At 47.2% G+C, this 9165-nt stretch overlaps 1 non-coding gene across 1 annotated transcript; it reads left to right on the top strand.

The window, feature by feature from the left end:
* The first annotated feature begins 2532 nt into the window (after positions 1-2532).
* Positions 2533-2614, top strand: trnas-gcu (transfer RNA serine (anticodon GCU)). Its single transcript has one exon. It is a non-coding gene; the product is annotated as a tRNA-Ser (tRNA).
* Positions 2615-9165: the final 6551 nt, after the last annotated feature.

The raw sequence follows: 9165 nt of genomic DNA, 5'->3' as shown, positions 1-9165 counted from the left end.
ACAAATGCTGTGATTTTTTGCTTTGGTTCACGGGCTTGGCGGGTGGTGAATTCGACGAACACTGTCCATGTTGAAACCACATTATAAAAAGGTTAGAAAGCTACTTATTTCACTCCCTGACCTAATTGCGTATAAATTCTGAGTTAGAAACAGTTCCGTCCTCTCAGTTTGAAACTCACAAAGTCGCGCAAAAAGTAAGTTCATAAAATAAAGAAGCAGACTTCAGCCATTAGACCCATCGAGTCTGCCCAGCCATTCTATTATGGCTGATATATTCCCCATCTGCGACCTACAATGTTACAGGCGAAGAGGTCGATTGCGTTATCAGCAGGAACACTTTCACCCTAGAACGCATGACCTCGGAGCGGGGGTAGGCAATTTAGCCTCCTGAGCCTAACACCTTCCATGTGATGTTGGCTGATCCCACCCTGGCCTCAACTCCACCGTCTTCCCGTTCTCCGTATCCCTTGAACTCCTTACCAATACAATCTCTCTACCTCCTCCTTAAACTTACTCACTCTCCCTCCATCCAACGCAATCTGGGGTACCGAATTCCACGGAATCATAAACCCTTTGGGATAAGTAGTTTTTCCTCAATTCTTTTTTAAAATTGCAATCTGTTATTCTAAGAGCATGACCTCTCGTTTTAGAATGCCCCACAAGAGGAAGCAACAGCTCCACGTCAACTTTTTACATACCTTTGGTACCTTGAACATCTCAATTAGATAATTACGCATACATTCTGAGTGAGAAACTGTGGACCAGTCTTCCTCAGTTTAAAACTCACGATGTCGCACAATAACATCCGATTCAACTATTAGATCGATGACCGGGAATCGAACTGGAACAACTGCTTGGAAGAAAACTTTGCTCACCACTCTCCCACCATCGCTGCATTTCCAATGTTGAACACCAGGTGAATAGAAGGAAGCAGATACATTCCATCAGTTCATGGATGCAAAACGAATTAAAACCTGTTGACATGTGCAGTTGTGGGACGAGGTGGCCGAGTGGTTAAGGCGATGGACTACTAATCCATTGTACTCTACATACATGTGTTCGAATTCCATTCTCGTTGATTTTAAATCCACTTTTCTCGGACGTGGGCCTTATTTTTCCGAGATGGATCTGCAATCACTGATGTGACAATCTATTCCAAGTTGTCAGGCCAGATTGCAGCGAGTTGGGTTAGAGGACGGAGGAACGAAGGCAGACGGGTTTGGGGCTTAACCGCTATTTGACACCAGTTCTTCTTCGGCTATCCACAGTACAGTCGAGGATACCGGGTTGACTTCTCCCATAATTACCTTCTGCCACCTCTCCTGGATGAACATCCTCCTGTTTGTGCACTGGAGGGTTGCTTCGGTCACTTGTCTGTGAGAAGGTCAGACATTAAAGTTCCATGAAGTAAGGAGTTGTACCACGTGGTTAAGGGGATGCACAAGAAACCTTTGTGCTCTGCGCACTTGAGTTCGAATCCAATCCTCGTCTGTAACGTACCTGTTGTGTCTCTGTTTGATCCACTTTATGAGGGTGACGGAAAAATGCTGTGATTTTTAGTGTTTGGGACTTGGGGTTGTGAATAATCGAACACTTTCCATATTGAAACCACTTTAGAAAATGACGAGAAAGTTACTTAATTCACTTCCCCCCATAATTGCGCACAAATTCTGAGTTGGAAACAATTTCTTTCCCTCAGTTAGAAAGTCATGAAGCCGCGCAAACGATAGATTCTTCAGATATGTGAGCAGTGTTACGCCATTCGACCCATCGAGTCTGCCCGCCATTCGATCATGACTGAAGTGTTCATCATCTGCTACCTGAAATGTTACGGAACAAGAGATCGATTGAGATATCAGCCAGAACACCTCCTCCCGAGAACACATAACATTGGAGCTGGGATATGCAATTTAGCCTCTTGGGCGTAAAACCTTCCATGTGATCTTGCCTGATCAAACAGAATGGCCTCAACGCCACCGTCCTGCCCGTTCTCCAGAACCCTTCAACTCATTACCAATAAAAGTCTCTCTAAGTCCTCCTTTACTTTCTCACTGTCCCTGCATCCACCACACTCTCAGGAAGTGAATTCCACAGAATTAAAACCCTTTGGGAGAAGTAGTTTTTCTTTAAATCTTTTGTAAATTTGCAGCCTCATATTCTAAGATGATGACCTCTCGTTTTAGACTGACCCACAACAGGTAACATCAACACCACGCCTACAATATCTACACTTTTTCGCATCTTAAACACCTCACTTAGATAATCCGTATAAATTCTGAATGAGAAACAGTTGACCAGTCTTCCTCAATTTGAAACTCAGGATGTCGCGCAAAAACATCCTATTCAACTATTACTGCGATGGCCGGGAATCGAACCGGAGCCAACGGTCTCAAAAGCAGTGATGCTCAACACGAGACCACCATCGCTCCATTTCCCCCTGTTGAACACCTGGTTGAAGAGAAAGAGGCAAATAATTTCCATCAGTTCATGGGTGCAAAACGAATTAAGACGTATTGACACAAAAATTTGTGCGACGAGGTGGCCGAGTGGTTAAGGCGATGGACTGCTAATCCATTGTGTTCTGCACACGTGGGTTCGAATCCCATCCTCGTCGATTTTTCGCCCGTTGTTTCTCGGAAGTGGGATTCATTTTACACGATGGATCTGCAATCACTGATGTGACAAACTATTCCAAGTTGTCAGGCCACTTGCATCGAGTTGGGTGAGAGGAGGGACGAACGGAGGCAGACGTGTTTGGGGCTTAACCCCACATTGCCACGAATTCTTCTTCGGCTACCCACTGTGCAGTCGAGGTTACCGTATTCACTTCTCCCATTATTACCTTCTGCCACCTCTCGTGGATGAACGTCCTCCTGATTGTACATTGGTGGGGTGCTTCGGCTACTTATCTGTGACAAGATCAGATATTAAAGTTACATGAAGTAAAGGGGTTGTACCACGTGGTTAAGGTGATGCACAATAATCCATTGTACTCTGCACACGTGGATTCAAATCCCATTCTTGTCTCTAACGTGTCTGTTGTATCTCTGTTTCGTCCACTTCATGAGGATATAGAAAAAAGGCTGTGATTTTTAGCTTTTGTTTCAGGGCTTGGCGGGCGGTGAATAGTCGAACACTGTCCATGGTGAAACCAAATAATAAAAAGCTGAGAAAGTTACTTTTCACTCCCTGCCCTAATTGCGCATAAATTCGGAGTGGAAAATGTTCCTTCCCCTCAGTTTGAAACTCACGAAGTCGCGCAAAACGTAAGTTCATAAAATATAGGAGCAGAATTAAGCCATTAGACCCATCGAGTCTGCCCCGCCATTCTATCATGGTTGATGTGTTCCTCATCTGTTAGCTACAATGTTACAGATGAAGAGGGCGATTGATCTCAGTTAGAATACGTCCTCACTATAACACATCACCTAGGAGCGGGAGAAGGCAATTTAGCCTCCTGAGCCTAACACCTTCCATGAGATCTTGGCTAATCCCATACTGGCCGCAACTCCACCCGTTCTCCATAACCCTTCCACTCAATACCAACAAAAATCTCTCGACCTCCTCCTTAAATTTATTCACTGTACCTGCATCCACCGCACTCTGGGGTAGCGAATTCCACAGAATCACAAGCCTTTAGAGGCTAGATTCACAGTATAAAAGTGATCCCCTACAGTGCAGACTTTGTTTGCACTGAGTGCTGAATTTGGTGCATTTGAGTGCTATAGTGAGAGTTTGGTGACTGAGTGAGTGCTGAATTTGGTGCATTTGAGTGCTAGAGTGAGAGTTTGGTGACTGAGGGAGTTAGGTGAGGAGGGAGTAAGGTGCTCCTTTCATTTTCTTTCCTACATTTCCACAAAGAGTTGGAAGAGAGCCAGGAGTTTACAGAGAGTGCAGCTGACTGGGAGTCGGAGGGCGGAGATCCAGTTGGTCCACAGGGCAGCTATATTCTGTAAGGTAAGAGGGGATGGAGGCTAGGCCAGTTGCATGCTCCTCCTGTAGGATGTGGGTGGCGAGCGATACCACCGGTGTCCCTGCTGACTATACCTGCGGGAAGTGCACCCAACTCCAGCTCCTCAAAGACCGTGTTAGGGAACTGGAGCTGAAGCTGGATGAACTTCGGATCATCCGAGAGGCAGAGGGGGTGATAGAGAAGAGTTACATGGAGGTAACCACACCCAATGTACAGGACAAGAATAGCTGGGTTAGAGTCAGGGGAAAGAAAAAAAAAGCAGACAGTGCAGGGATCCCTCGTGGCCGTTCCCCTTCAAAACAAGTATACCGTTTTGGACGCTGTTGGCGGGGATGACCAACCGGGGGAAGGCCCTAGCGGCCAGGTCTCTGGCACTGAGTCTGGCTCTGGGGCTCAGAAGGGAAGGGGGAAGAATAGAAAAGCAATAGTTGTAGGAGATTCAATGGTTAGGGGAATAGATAGGAGATTCTGTGGTCGCGAGCGAGACTCGCAGAAGGTATGTTGCCTCCCGGGTACCAGGGCCAGGGATGTCTCGGACCGTGTCTTCAGGATCCTGAAGGGGGAGGGGGAGCAGCCAGAAGTCGTGGTGCACATTGGTACCAACGACATAGGTAGGAAAAGGGGTGTGGAGGCAATAAATGAGTTTAGGGAGTTAGGGTGGAAGTTAAAAGCCAGGACAGACAGAGTTGTCATCTCTGGTTTGTTGCCGGTGCCACGTGATAGCGAGGCTAGGAACAGGGAGAGGGTGCAGCTGAACACGTGGCTGCAGGAATGGTGTAGGAGGGAGGGCTTCAGGTATTTGGATAATTGGAGCGCATTCTGGGGAAGGTGGGATCTGTACAAGCAGGACGGGTTGCATCTGAACCAGAGGGGCACTAATACCCTGGGAGGGAGATTTTCTAGTACTCTTCGGGAGGGTTTAAACTAATTTAGCAGGGTAATGAGAACCGGATTTGTCGTCCAGCAACTAAGGTAGCCGATATTCAGGAAGCCAAAGCGTGTAATGAGGCAGTGGGGAAGGGAACACTGACAAAGGAGAGTACTTGAAGGCACGGAGATGGGTTGAAGTGTGTATACTTCAACGCAAGAAGCATCAGGAATAAGGTGGGTGAACTTATGGCATGGATCGGTACTAGGGACTACGATGTGGTGGCCATAACGGAAACTTGGATAGAAGAGGGGCGTAAATGGTTGTTGGAGGTCCCTGGTTATAGATGTTTCAATAAGATTAGGGAGGGTTGTAAAAGAGGTGGGGTTGGGGGTGGCATTGTTAATTAGAGATAGTATAACAGCTGCAGAAAGGCAGTTCGAGGAGTATCAGCCTACTGAGGTAGCATGGGTTGAATTCAGAAATAGGAAAGGAGCAGTCACCTTGTTAGGAGTTTTCTATAGGCCCCCCAATAGTAGCAGAGATGTGGAGGAACAGATTGGGAAACAGATTTTGGAAAGGTGCAGAAGTCACAGGGTAGTAGTCATGGGTGACTTCAACTTCCCAAACATTATGTGGAAACTCTTTAGATCAAAATAGTTTGAATGGGGTGGTGTTTGTGCAGTGTGTCCAGGAAGCTTTTCTAACACAATATGTAGATTGTCCGACCAGAGGAGGGGCAATATTGGATTTAGTACTTGGTAATGAACCAGGGCAAGTGATAGATTTGTTAGTGGGGGAGCATTTTGGAGATAGTGACCACAATTCTGTGACTTTCACTTTAGTAATGGGGAGGGATAGGTGCGTGCAACAGGGCAAGTTTTACAATTGGGGGAAGGGTCAATACGATGTTGTCAGACAAGAATTCAAGTGCATAAGTTGGGAACATAGGTTGTCAGGGAAGGACACAAGTGAAATGTGGAACTTGTTCAAGGAACAGGTACTACGTGTCCTTGATATGTATGTCCCTGTCAGGCAGGGAAGAGATTGTCGAGTGAGGGAACCATGGTTGACAAGAGAGGTTGAATATCTTGTTAAGAGGAAAAAGGAGACTTATGTAAGGCTGAGTAAACAAGGTTGAGACAGGGCGTTGGAGGGATACAAGGTAGCCAGGAGGGAACTGAAGAAAGGGATTAGGAGAGCAAAGAGAGGGCATGAACAATCTTTGGCGGGTAGGATCAAGGAAAACCCCAAGGCCTTTTGTACATATGTGAGAAATATGAGAATGACTAGAGCGAGGGTAGGTCCGATCAAGGACAGTAGCGGGAGATTGTGTATTGAATCTGAAGAGATAGGAGAGGTCTTGAACGAGTACTTTTCTTCTGTATTTACAAATGAGAGGGGCCATATTGTTGGAGAGGACAGTGTGAAACAGACTGGTAAGCTCGAGGAAATACTTGTTAGGAAGGAAGATGTGTTGGGCATTTTGAAAAACTTGAGGATAGACAAGTCCCCCGGGCCTGACGGGATATATCCAAGGATTCTATGGGAAGCAAGAGATGAAATTGCAGAGCCGTTGGCAATGATCTTTTCGTCCTCACTGTCAACAGGGGTGGTACCAGGGGATTGGAGAGTGGCGAATGTCGTGCCCCTGTTCAAAAAAGGGACTAGGGATAACCCTGGGAATTACAGGCCAGTTAGTCTTACTTCGGTGGTAGGCAAAGTCATGGAAAGGGTACTGAAGGATAGGATTTCTGAGCATCTGGAAAGACACTTCTTGATTCGGGATAGTCAGCACGGATTTGTGAGGGGTAGGTCTTGCCTTACGAGTCATATTGAATTCGTTGAGGAGGTGACCAAGCATGTGGATGAAGGTAAAGAGTGTATGTAGTGTACATGGATTTTAGTAAGGAATTGATAAGGTTCCCCATGGTAGGCTTCTGCAGAAAGTAAGGAGGCATGGGATAGTGGGAAATTTGGCCAGTTGTATAACGTACTGGCTAACCGATAGAAGTCGGAGAGTGGTGGTGGATGGCAAATAATCAGCCTGGATCCGAGTTACCAGTGGCGTACCGGAGGGATCAGTTCTGGGTCCTCTGCTGTTTGTGATTTTCTTTAATGACTTGGATGAGGGAGTTGAAGTGTGGGTCAGTAAATTTGCAGTCGATACGAAGATTGGTGGAGTTGTGGATAGTAAGGAGGGCTGTTGTCGGCTGCAAAGAGACACAGATAGGATAAACATAAACAGCTCGGCGTCATAGATCGCAGTTATGTAAATGTGGTCACACCCAAGGTGCAGGCAGAGAAATGGGTGACCACCAGAAAGGGCAGGCAGTCAGTGCAGGAATCCCTTATGGTTGTCCCCCTCTCGAACAGGTGTACCCCTTTGGATACTGTCGGGGGGATAGCCTATCAGCGGAAAACTGCAGCAGCCAGAGCAGTGGCACCACGGCTGACTCTGATGTTCAGAAGGGAGGGTCAAAGCGCAGAAGCGTAATAGTAATAGGGGACTCTATAGTCAGGGGCACAGATAGGCGCTTCTGTGGACGTGAAAGAGACTCCAGGATGGTATGTTGCCTCCCTGGTGCCAGGGTCCAGGATGTCTCCGAAAGGGTAGAGGGCATCCTGAAGGGGGAGGGCAAACAGGCAGAGGTCGTTGTACATATTGGTACTAACGACATAGGCAGGAAGGGGCATGAGGTCCTGCAGCAGGAGTTCAGGGAGCTAGGCAGAAAGTTAAAAGACAGGACCTCTAGGGTTGTAATCTCGGGATTACTCTCTGTGCCTCGTGCCAGTGAGGCTAGAAATGGGAAGATAGAGCAGCTAAACACGTGGCTAAACAGCTGGTGTACGAGGGAGGGTTTCCATTATCTGGACCACTGGGAGCTCTTCCGGGGCAGGTGTGACCTATATAAGAAGGACGCGTTGCATCTAAACTGGAGAGGCATAAATATCCTGGCCGCGAGGTTTGCTAGTGTCACACGGGAGGGTTTAAACTAGTATGGCAGGGGGGTGGGCACGGGAGCAATAGGTCAGATGTTGAGAGCATTGAGGAAAAGCTAGGGAATAGGGACAGTGGGGCTCTGAGGCAGAGCAGACAGGGAGAATTTGCTGAACACAGCGGGTCTGGTGGCCTGAAGTGCATATGTTTTAGTGCAAGAAGTATTACGGGTAAGGCAGATGAACTTAGAGCTTGGATTAGTACTTGGAACTATGATGCTGTTGCCATTACAGAGACCTGGTTGAGGGAAGGGCAGGATTGGCAGCTAAATGTTCCAGGATTTAGATGTTTCAGGCGGGATAGAGGGGGATGTAAAAGGGGAGGCGGAGTTGCGCTACTGGTTCGGGAGAATATCACAGCTGTACTACGGGAGGACACCTCAGAGGGCAGTGAGGCTATATGGGTAGAGATCAGGAATAAGAAGGGCGCAGTCACAAAGTTGGGGGTTTAGTATAGGCCTCCAAACAGCCAGCGGGAGATAGAGGAGCAGATAGGTAGACAGATTTTGGAAAAGAGTAAAAACAACAGGGTGTGGTGATGGGAGACTTCAACTTCCCCAATGTTGACTGGGACTCACTTAGTGCCAGGGGCTTAGACAGGGCGGAGTTTGTAAGGAACATCCAGGAGGGCTTCTTAAAACAATATGTAGACAGTCCAACTAGGGAAGGGGCGGTACTGGACCTGGTATTGTGGAATGAGCCCGGCCAGGTGCTAGATGTTTCAGTAGGGGAGCATTTCGGGAACACTGCCCACAATTCAGTAAGTTTCAAAGTACTGGTGGACAAGGATAAGAGTGGTCCGAGGATGAATGCGCTAAATTGGGGGAAGGCTAATTATAACAATATTAGGCGGGAACTGAAGAACATAAATTGGGGGCGGATGTTTGAGGGCAAATAAACATCTGACATGTGGGAGGCTTTCAAGTGGCAGTTGAAAGGAATTCAGGACCGGCATGTTCCTGTGAGGCAGAAGGATAAATACGGCAATTTTCTGGAACCTTGGATAACGAGAGATATTGTAGGCCTCGTCAAAAGAAAAAGGAGGCATTTGTCAGGGCTAAAAGGCTGGGAACAGACAAAGCCTGTGTGGAATATAAGGAAAGTAGGAAGGAACTTAAGCAAGGAGTCAGGAGGGCTAGAAGGGGTCACGAAAAGTCATTGGCAAATAGGGTTAAGGAAAATCCCAAGGCTTTTTACACGTACATAAAAAGCAAGAGGGTAGCCAGGGAAAGGGTTGACCCACTGAAGGATAGGCAAGGGAATCTATGTGTGGAGCCAGAGGAAATGGGCGAGGTACTAATTGAATACTTTGCATCAGTATTCA

The sequence above is a fragment of the Scyliorhinus torazame genome, chromosome 24 (assembly GCF_047496885.1).
Source record: "Scyliorhinus torazame isolate Kashiwa2021f chromosome 24, sScyTor2.1, whole genome shotgun sequence".
NCBI lineage: Eukaryota > Metazoa > Chordata > Chondrichthyes > Carcharhiniformes > Scyliorhinidae > Scyliorhinus > Scyliorhinus torazame.
This window is presented reverse-complemented; position numbering and strand designations above follow the sequence as displayed.